Here is a 9,519-nt window from a genome sequence, read left to right on the forward strand (position 1 = left end):
TGTGGAAGTGTTGGCCTGGCAAATTTATTTCAAGGTCATAAGACATTCAGAGTCTGTTGTGTACTGTGGGTCTGGGCTCACAACCAGATCTGCTAAGAAGCAACAACAAAGTCCTACGGACTGCTGACCTCGATATGAAGAGGGTTGGGATACAAAGGGCAGAGGTGATGCATCAGTTGTATCGAGTCTCCGGGATACAAAGGGCAGAGGTTGTATTGAGTCTCAGTCCGACCTTGACCGGAGTACTGCATTCAGTTTCGAAATGTTGACACATAGAAAATAGGAGCAGGAGGAGGCCATTCGGCCCTTCGAGCCTGCTCCACCATTCATTACTAAAAAGTCTCACAACAGCAGGTTAAAATCCAATGGGCTTATTTGGAATTATGAGCTTTCAGAGCGCTGTTCCTTCATCATGTGAGTGAGCTACCCTCGGAAACGTGATTCCATATAAAGCTGCTGGATTTTAACCTGATGTTGTGAGACTTCTTATTGTGCCCACCCCAATCCAGTGCTGACATTTCCACATCATTATGATCATTATGATTCAACTCAATAGCCTGATCCCGAATTCCCTCCACATCCTTTAATTCCCTTTGCCTCAAATGTTATATCCAGCTGCCTCTTGAAAATATTCAATGTTTTGACCTTAAACTACTTTCTGCAGATTAATCATTCTCTGGGTGAAGAAATTTCTCCTCATCTCTACCCTAAACAGTCTACCCTGTATCCTCAGACTATGACCCACGTCATCAGAAATATTGTTACTGCATCTATTCCGTCTAACCCTGTTCGAATCTGATAGGTTTCTTTGAGATGATAGAATCATAGAATGCTACAGTGCAGAAGGATGCTATTAGGTCCATCAAGTCTGCACCAACCACAATCCCACTCAGTCCCTACCCCCGTAACGTCATGCATTTATTCTAGCTAGTCTCTCTGACACTAAGGGGCAATTTAGCACAGCCAATCCATCTAACCAGCACATCTTTGAAACCAGAGCACCCGGAGGAAACCTACACAGACACAGGAAGAATATGCAGATTCCATACAGACAGTGACCCAAGCTGGGAATCAAACCCGGGTCCCTGGCACTGTGAGGCAGCAGTGCTAACCACTGTGCCACCCCCTGGAATGGAGGGATCCTCCTTCATTTGGGCACATGCATCTTAGAGAGGGCAGAATGGCCTTGGAAGGGGCAGGGCACCGATCCACCAGAATGTAGCAGGAGATAAAAGGTTCAATTATGAAAGTAAACATGGTTTTTATTACTGAGACCATTTGAGATTGAGGGGTGATCTGAATGTGGTGTCCAAAATGTTAAAATCATTTGATACCATTGAAAAATCTATTTCCTCTGACAGGGGAATCAACAACATGAAACCAGAATCCTAAACTTAGAGCCCAGCTTTTCAGGATCAAATTCAGGAAACATTGTTTTCATAAAGTACAGTAAATGTTTGGATGGGAGTCGGAGAAATGAACATTTCCCAAAAATGCATTTGATTTTCCTCAGCGTTAGATATAGACCATAACACATAGGAGCAGAAATAGGCCATTGAGCCCATCGAGTCTGCTCCATCATTCAATGCAATCATGGCTGATTTGATGTGAAAATCCTCAAGCAACTTATCTCCATAGCCCTCGATTCCCTCTCTGATTAAATATCGCAATATTCATCATGCTCAGGTAATCCAATGTTCTACACCCAGGAAGATCTCACTTTCTTTTTTTGCCATATGGTCTGATGTCCTCTTTTTGCCTTAGCCTAAAACGTACCTTAGGATGCAACCTCCACAGCTCTCTACAGTAAAGAATTCAACTGGCTCACTACCCTCAGAGAGAAGAAATTCTTCCTCATCTCTGTATTAATTGAGTGACCCCTTATCCTGAGATTATGTTTAAACCAGAGGGCGTTTAAATGGTCAGTGGATAGGCATATGGATAATATTGGAATAGTTTAGGTTAGAGGGTCATTAGATTGGTTCCACTGGTCAGCGCAACATCGACGGCCGAAGGGCCTGTACTGCGCTGTAATGTTCTGTGTTCTATGTCCTCTGGTCCTAAACTCTCCCACAGGGGAAAGCAACCTTTCAGCATCTACCCTGTCAATCCCCCTGAGACTCATATATACCTCAATAAGGTCACCTCTCATTCTTTTAAACTCCAATAAGACCCAACCTACTCAACTTTTTCTCATAAGAAAATCTCTTGTGGCAGGGATCAACCGAGTAAACCTTCTCTGGACTGCTTTCAGTGCCAGGTAAGGTTGATCTTTAACCTTGTCTATGTGAATGTAGCACAGTGGTTCGCACTGCTGCTGCACAGCACCAGGGACCTGGATTCAATTCCTGGCTTGGGTCACTGTCTGTATGGAGTCTGCACATTCTCCCCATGTCTGCGTGGGTTTGCTCTGGCTGCTCCGCGTTTCCTCCCACATTCTGAAAGACGTGCTGGTTAGTTGCATTGACCCGAACAGGTGCCGGAATGTGGCAACTAGGGGAATTTCACAGTAACTTCATTGCAGTATTAATGTAAGCCTTACTTGTGTTAATAAAAAATAAACTTTAAACTTTATTGACTGTACATCCAAGGAGGTCAGATTGCAAGGACTTGGTTGACTTTCACTCATTTGAATGAACAGAGGAAAATTGTGTGACTTCTTCTACAGAAATTCACTCCAACTCATTGCATTTTCCAATACCCGTCATGCTCAGGTAATCCAATGTTCTACACCCAGGAAGATCTCGCTTTCTTCTTTTGCTATGTGGTTTGATGTCCTATTTTTGCCTCTGTCCTACATCTGGTGGCAGAGAACCGGTCATTGTGTTACACAGGCCAGCACGAGAGCCAAACCAACTCGGCACATGTAGTTTTTGAGAAAAGCACAGGAGCTCTTCGAACTCGTTGCTGAATCTACCAGTTGCTGCTTGCCAGCTCCAAGGCCATTCTGTACAGCTAATACCGACGCGGAGAGAAACACCTGGGGTTATTAACCTCCGTGCAGCTGTCAGGGTTCACAAGGTCACAGCATTTATTAATTAAGCACAACATTGGATTGAAGAAAGGTCTTGCATTCATATGCCATATCGTGTCACATCTTAGTAACACATTAAGCCAAACTACACTAAACAAATTAGTTTCCAGTCACACTTGTTCTGCAGTAAATATATACACGACCCCACAAGCACCAGTCAACCTAATTGAAATGATTATTGCGTTCTCTATATTACAACAGATATTGGCTTTGGAAAATCCTGAGGTCGTGCATGCTGCTTTCTGAATATAAACTCTTTCCTTTCTACAAAAGTTGATTGAAGGAAGAACATTAGAAAGACTTGCATTTATATAGCACCTTTCACAACCTCAGGGCAACCCAGAGAGCCTCACCAGCGATGAAGTGCTTTTTGAAGTGTAAGGTACACAACAACCAATTTGAACGCAGCAAGCTCCCACAAACAGCCATGAGATTAAGTTTAAGTTTATTTATTAATGTCAAACTGCAACAAACTCACTGTGAAAATCCCCTCGCTGTCACACTCTGGCACTACATCTGCCAGAGTGTATCTGTACACCCAGATCCCTTTACTTATTAATACTCCTACTCTGGCACACTCTGGCACCAGTTTATTTCAAACTGGTTATTTGATAGTAAATTGGTTGGACTTAAACTTGGTGTTGTCAGACTTCTTACTGTGTTTACCCCAGTCCAGTGCCGGCATCTCTACATCTTGACCTGTTCGGGTACATACTGAGGGAGAATTTAGCATGGGCAATGCGCCTAATCAGTGCATCTTTTGGACTGTGGGAGGAAACTGGTACATCTGGAGGAAACCCATGCATACACGGGGAGAAGGTACAGATTCCACAGAGACAGTGACCTGAGCCCGGAATCAAATCCTGGTCCCTGGCACTGTAAAACAGCAGTGCTAACCACTGTGTAACCATGATAGATGAGCAACCGATCTATTTCAATCGTTTGAAAATTAATATTGGCCATGACCCCTGGGACAACTTGACTGGTCTCCTGCAAAGAGTGGTGTGGGATCTTTCATATCTGCGACAGTAAGGGGAAATAAGGCATTAGATAGAATTGACCCTTCCACCCTGGGAAAAAGCTTCTGACTGTCCACTCTGAACATGTCCCTCATAATCTTCTAGGATTCTATCAGGTCGCCCCTCAACCTCCATCATTCCAGTGAGAACAAACCAAGTTTCTCCAACCTCTCCTCATAGCTAATGCCTTCCGCATCAGGCAGCATGAAGATAAATCTTTTCTGTACCATTTCCAAAGCCTCCCTGTACTTCTGATAGTGTGACGACCAGAATTGAACACTATATTCCAAGTGCGGCCTAACTAAGCTTCTATAAAGCTGCAACATGACTTGCCAATTTTCAAACTCAATGCCCTGACCAATGAAGGCAAGCACGCCGTATGTCTTCTTGACTACCTTCTCCACCTGCATTGCCATTTTTAGTGACCTGTGTGTATCTGTACACCCAGATCCCTTTGCTTATCAATATTCCTAAAGGTTCTGCCTTTATTTCAACTTTATATTTCCCATCTGTATTAGACCTTCCAAAATGCATTACTTCATATTTGTCTGGATTAAACTCCATCTGCCATCTCTCCGCCCAAGTCTCCAACCGATCTATATGTTGCTATATCCTCTGATGGTCCACATTGATATCCGCAAATCCATCAACCTTTGTGTTGTCCGCAAACTTACTAATCAAACCAGTTACATTTTGCTCCAAATCATTTATATATATTGCGTTCAGCAAAAGTCCTAGCACTGATCCCCGAGGAACGCCACTTGTCACAGCCCTCCATCCAGCACTTCATCTGAAAACAGTTATTTTGGCACTTCGTGACTCCGTCAAGTAAAAAAGAAGTGGCTAACTATTCTTCTGGCAGCTCAGACAGAAACTGGAGGCTCCTTCCACGTCCAAACAGTTAGAACATGAAAATGTAAGAACTAGGAGCAGGAGTAGGCCATCTGGCTCCTCGAGCCTCCTCCGCCATTCAATAAGATCATGGCTGATCTTTTTATGGACTCAGCTCCACTTACCCGACTGTTCACCATTAATTCCTTTACTGTTCAAAAATCTATCTATCTTTGCCTTAAAAACATTCAATGAGATAGCCTCAACTCTTTCATTGGGCAGGGAATTCCACAGATTCACAACCCTTTATGTGAAGAAATTCCTCCTCAACTCTGTTCCCCCTTATTTTGAGGCAATGCCCCCTAGTTCTAAGTTATTTATGCTGTTTTCCTGCCGATTCTGTCACTCACCTGTTGGGGTTACAGAAGAACCTTCTTGAATTTTTTGGTTTGGTAGAGGTCCACAAAATTATGAAAGGTGTAGACAGGGTGGAGAGTCAAAGACTTTTTCCCAGGGTGAAAGTACCAATGACAAGGGCGCACAGGTTCAAGGTGAGAGGGGGAAAGTTTAATGGAGGTGTGCAGGAGGAGTTTTTCATGCAAAGAGTGGTGGGTGCCTGGAACTCATTGCCAGAGGAGATAGTGGAAGCAGGCACATTAGCAAGAATTAAGCGGCATCTGGATGAGAACGTGGATAGGGAGGGAACAGATAGGTGAAGAACATTACAGAAACCTGTCACTCTGGTGAACTAAAGATGCCAATAACACATGTTAGGAATGTGTTTTGAGGCAGAAAGAATTATATATGAGACGGTGAAGCTAAGGGAGAGAAAGTGAGAGAAGGCAACTTCAAGCTTAAGAAAGCAATTGCATGTCAGAGGAACTGAAATGGAAATGCTCCGAGATATGGAATTGTCCAGTGATATGGAATTGTCCAGTGATATGGAACTGTCCAGTGATATGGAACTGTCTAGTGTTGAGATTAAATGGCTTCATTATTTAAACCCTCAAACAGAGCCACAAGAAATTGGTTATCAGTTGTGGAAGTATGGGAGGGATGATTTTTTTCAGTGCAGTTAAGTGTAGCTGAAAATGTGTGTATGTTCTTGATAACTGGAAATATTCACCAACATGAAGATAGGATCACTGCCCAGCATTGAAGCAGATATAATGTTTATTTATTTATTTGTCACAAGTCGGCTTACATTAACACTACAATGAAGTTACCGTGAAAATCCCCTAGTCACCACACTCTGATGCCTGTCGGGGTGCGCTGAGGGTAAATTTAGCATGGCCAAAGCCTGTCTTTGGAGTGTGGGAGCAAACCAGAGCACCCAGAGGAAACCCACGCAGACAAGGGGAGAATGTGCAGACTCCGCACAGACAGTGGCCCAAGGCTAGAATTGAACCTGGGCCTTTACTAAGTCTGGTTATTACAGGTAAGGCAGAGTGATGAGATAAGAAGAGAAACAATTGCACCTCGATAAGGTCAGATGATCAAAGAGAGGGCAGCCTGCATTTGTGTAGCATTTTGCTCAACCTCAAGGTGTTCCAAAGTGCTTCACAATCAATGATTCCTTTTAAGGGGTAGTCAATGTTCCAGTGTAGGAAAGATAACAGTTGAGTTGCATACAGCAATGTTTCACTAGCAGCAATGAGATAATGACCAGTTAAAGCTGTTTCTTTCATGTTGAAGACTGAGAGATAAATATTGGCTAGGACCCAAAACAATTCCCCTGCTCATGCCCTGGCATCTATTACTGACAGGGGAGAGACAGTTGGATGATCCCCCCTTCTTTCCATCTTCCAGCTGACTGCAACAAGATGTGTTTTAAAGGTCTGTTGAGTGCGGTGGCTCTCAAGAATGGACCCAAGGTAGATAGCCTCTAACTTAGTAAAGAGTAATGTTTATTTCTTAATACCCAAATGTATTCACAACAGTAGCCACTCACACATACACACAAGACACAAACACAGAGAAAAAGATGATGACAACAGAGGCAGCATGTACTTATGTTTTAGAAGTCCAAAAAGTCATTCTTACTCTTTAGTTTTTCAACGTGATTCTTATGATTCTCTTTTGATTCAATGGTGGAATGGAGATTTGAAGTTTCTGGTGATTAATTAGTAGTGGCTTAACTCCATACACATGCAGGTCCCTGTTTTTGAAGTGCAGTTAAGCCCCTGTAGTGAAGTCCTGTCTTGGCTGTTCAAACTGATAGGTAAATAGTTAGCCCAATTACACTGCTTGTCAGTGCATTCTCGACAGGGGACTTGCTCTGCTGGTATTTCTTGCCTCTATGGACTTCTTGTCTCCCAGACTGACTGACAACTGAGTCTCCTCTCAAAAGATATAACAAATGTTTCTTCTCACAAGCTGGTTTCTGTCAGATAACCATAGTATCAATTGTCCCATTGGCTGTACAAATGGTACCTAAGCATTGACACACTATGGGCTTTGACTCTCAGCCTTCTGCATCTCCTTGTGGTGGAATGAATGGCCCTCATAGCCACTCTGTGGAGTTTCATTGTGAAGCCACTGCAGGCTATTGTGCATTAGTTTCTGTCAGCATCTGGATACACACAGTAAGAAGTCTCACAACACCAGGTTAAAGTCCAACAGGTGTATTTCAGTAGTAAACGCCACTAGCTTTCGGAGCGCTGTTCCTTCGTCAGGTGAGTGGAGAGTTCTGATCACAAACAGGGCATATAAAGGCACACACAGTTTACAGAATACTGATTAGAATGCAAGTCTTTACAGCTAATCTGCTATTCAAGTCTTAAAGGTGCAGACAATGTGAGTGGAGACAGCATTTAGCATAGGTTAAAGAGATGTGTATGGTCTCCAGACAGGATAGTAAGTGAGATGTTGCAAGTTCAGGCATCTGGATAACAGCAGACATTAAATCTAAATGTTAATGCTTTCTTAATGGAATGTTCTAGAAGGTCATTTACGTTTTATTGTCCTGACCAGACAATTAGGCTAACTTCCAGCCTTGGGTAGTTTCATGTATATTTGGCAGACAGGAAGGGAGAAAGGGGCGAGAATTTTAGGCTCCCCCAACCTGGAAGATTCTGAGGCACGGGGAAGCATAAAATAGCACCCTAACCCAGACCCAATTTGGGGCGGACACGCCTTGAATGGGAAGCCTGCCCATACCACAGTTAGTGCCCTGAAGTGGCCATTTAATAGCCACCCCAGGGCCTTTCCCTGTCCGGCCCCAATGACTAGACTGATGGGTGTCCTATAACTAAGGGCAAAAAATGGAAAAACTTTTCACTGTTGATCTTAGGTGGGAAAAGGGATGCCACCTCCATTGGCAGGCCCATTCAGACTAGAGGTGCCCCTTCAGGGTCCAGAGAACACCAGCCTTCCCCTCCCCACCATCAACCCCTGGACCCACATCTCAGCAATAAGGCCACCACCGCCTCCCCACCCCTCCACTTTATGAACACCCCCGCATCCCCCGCAAGCGATCCCTTACCCTCCCCTCCCAGGACTCTTGGTACTTACCATCACCGCAATTTGTGGGATTTAGTCTCAGGCACGGTGAGACAGTACCTCCGGATGGGTGAGACAGACCTGCATAAGAGGGCAGATGGGCCTCAGTTTAACATCTCTTCAGAATGTTGGCACTTCCGTCAATACAGTAATGGTCTACGTCAGACAGCATAGGTTGTGCTCTTAAGTCTCTGTAGTCAAACTCAAACCCATAATCTTCTTGGCATAGATGTGAGAGAGCTACTTATTGAGACAAAGTTCATAAATGCAGAACCAAAAGATTGGTTTTAATAAGAAAAAAGAAATCCAAGCTGAAAAGTTCCCATCAGAATAGCAGAGTTTGGTCGGGTTGAGCAAATCTGTGCTTATTAACTCTCCCTAGGAGAGAGGAATTTCACTTGGAGGAGACTGGAAAATTCAGATAATATTGCCTATTGATGGAGAGATTAAGGAATGATTAAAATGAGACAGTGAAAATAATGAAAGGAATTGTCAGGAAGATTAGAAATTCCCATTTCCTTTACCAAGAGAAGCCCAGGATATATTTTTTTTTAAATCAAACTAAGTCAGTTCAAAGCACAGAGTAATTGAGAAGTTTCATTTAATTTAACAGCTGCTGGCTGCGTTTGCCAAAGATCGAGAAGCCTAGCAACACAAAGAGAGTAAGAGCTGCTGATTCCTGAAGGTGGGCGAACTACAGTAAACTAATGAATGAAATCAGAGAATATGGAGTTTCTTTTATTAGTGTCACAAGTAGGCTGACATTAACACTGCTATGAAGTTACTGTGAAAATCCCCCAGTCGCCACACTCTGACACCTGCTCGGGTGCACTGAGGGAGAATTTAGCACGGCCAATGCGTTTAACCAGCATGTCTTTCGGAACATGGGAAGAAACAGAAGCGCCCAGAGGAAACTCAGGCAGGCATGGGGTGAATGTGCAAACACCACACAGACAAAGGCCCAAGCTGGGAATCAAACCCAGGTCCCTGGCGCTGTGAGGCAGCAGTGCTAACCACTATGCCACCTTGCCACCATATCATCTGATGACAGAATGGATTGCTAACTAGCCTCCAAGACAGAAAGTGGAAGAGTGGAGCAGGATTTGCCCATGTACAGCTTCTCGAGACTGTTCT

This window comes from Carcharhinus amblyrhynchos, chromosome 5, assembly GCF_965287045.1.
Source record: "Carcharhinus amblyrhynchos chromosome 5, sCarAmb.v2.hapA, whole genome shotgun sequence".
NCBI classification, from domain to species: domain Eukaryota; kingdom Metazoa; phylum Chordata; class Chondrichthyes; order Carcharhiniformes; family Carcharhinidae; genus Carcharhinus; species Carcharhinus amblyrhynchos.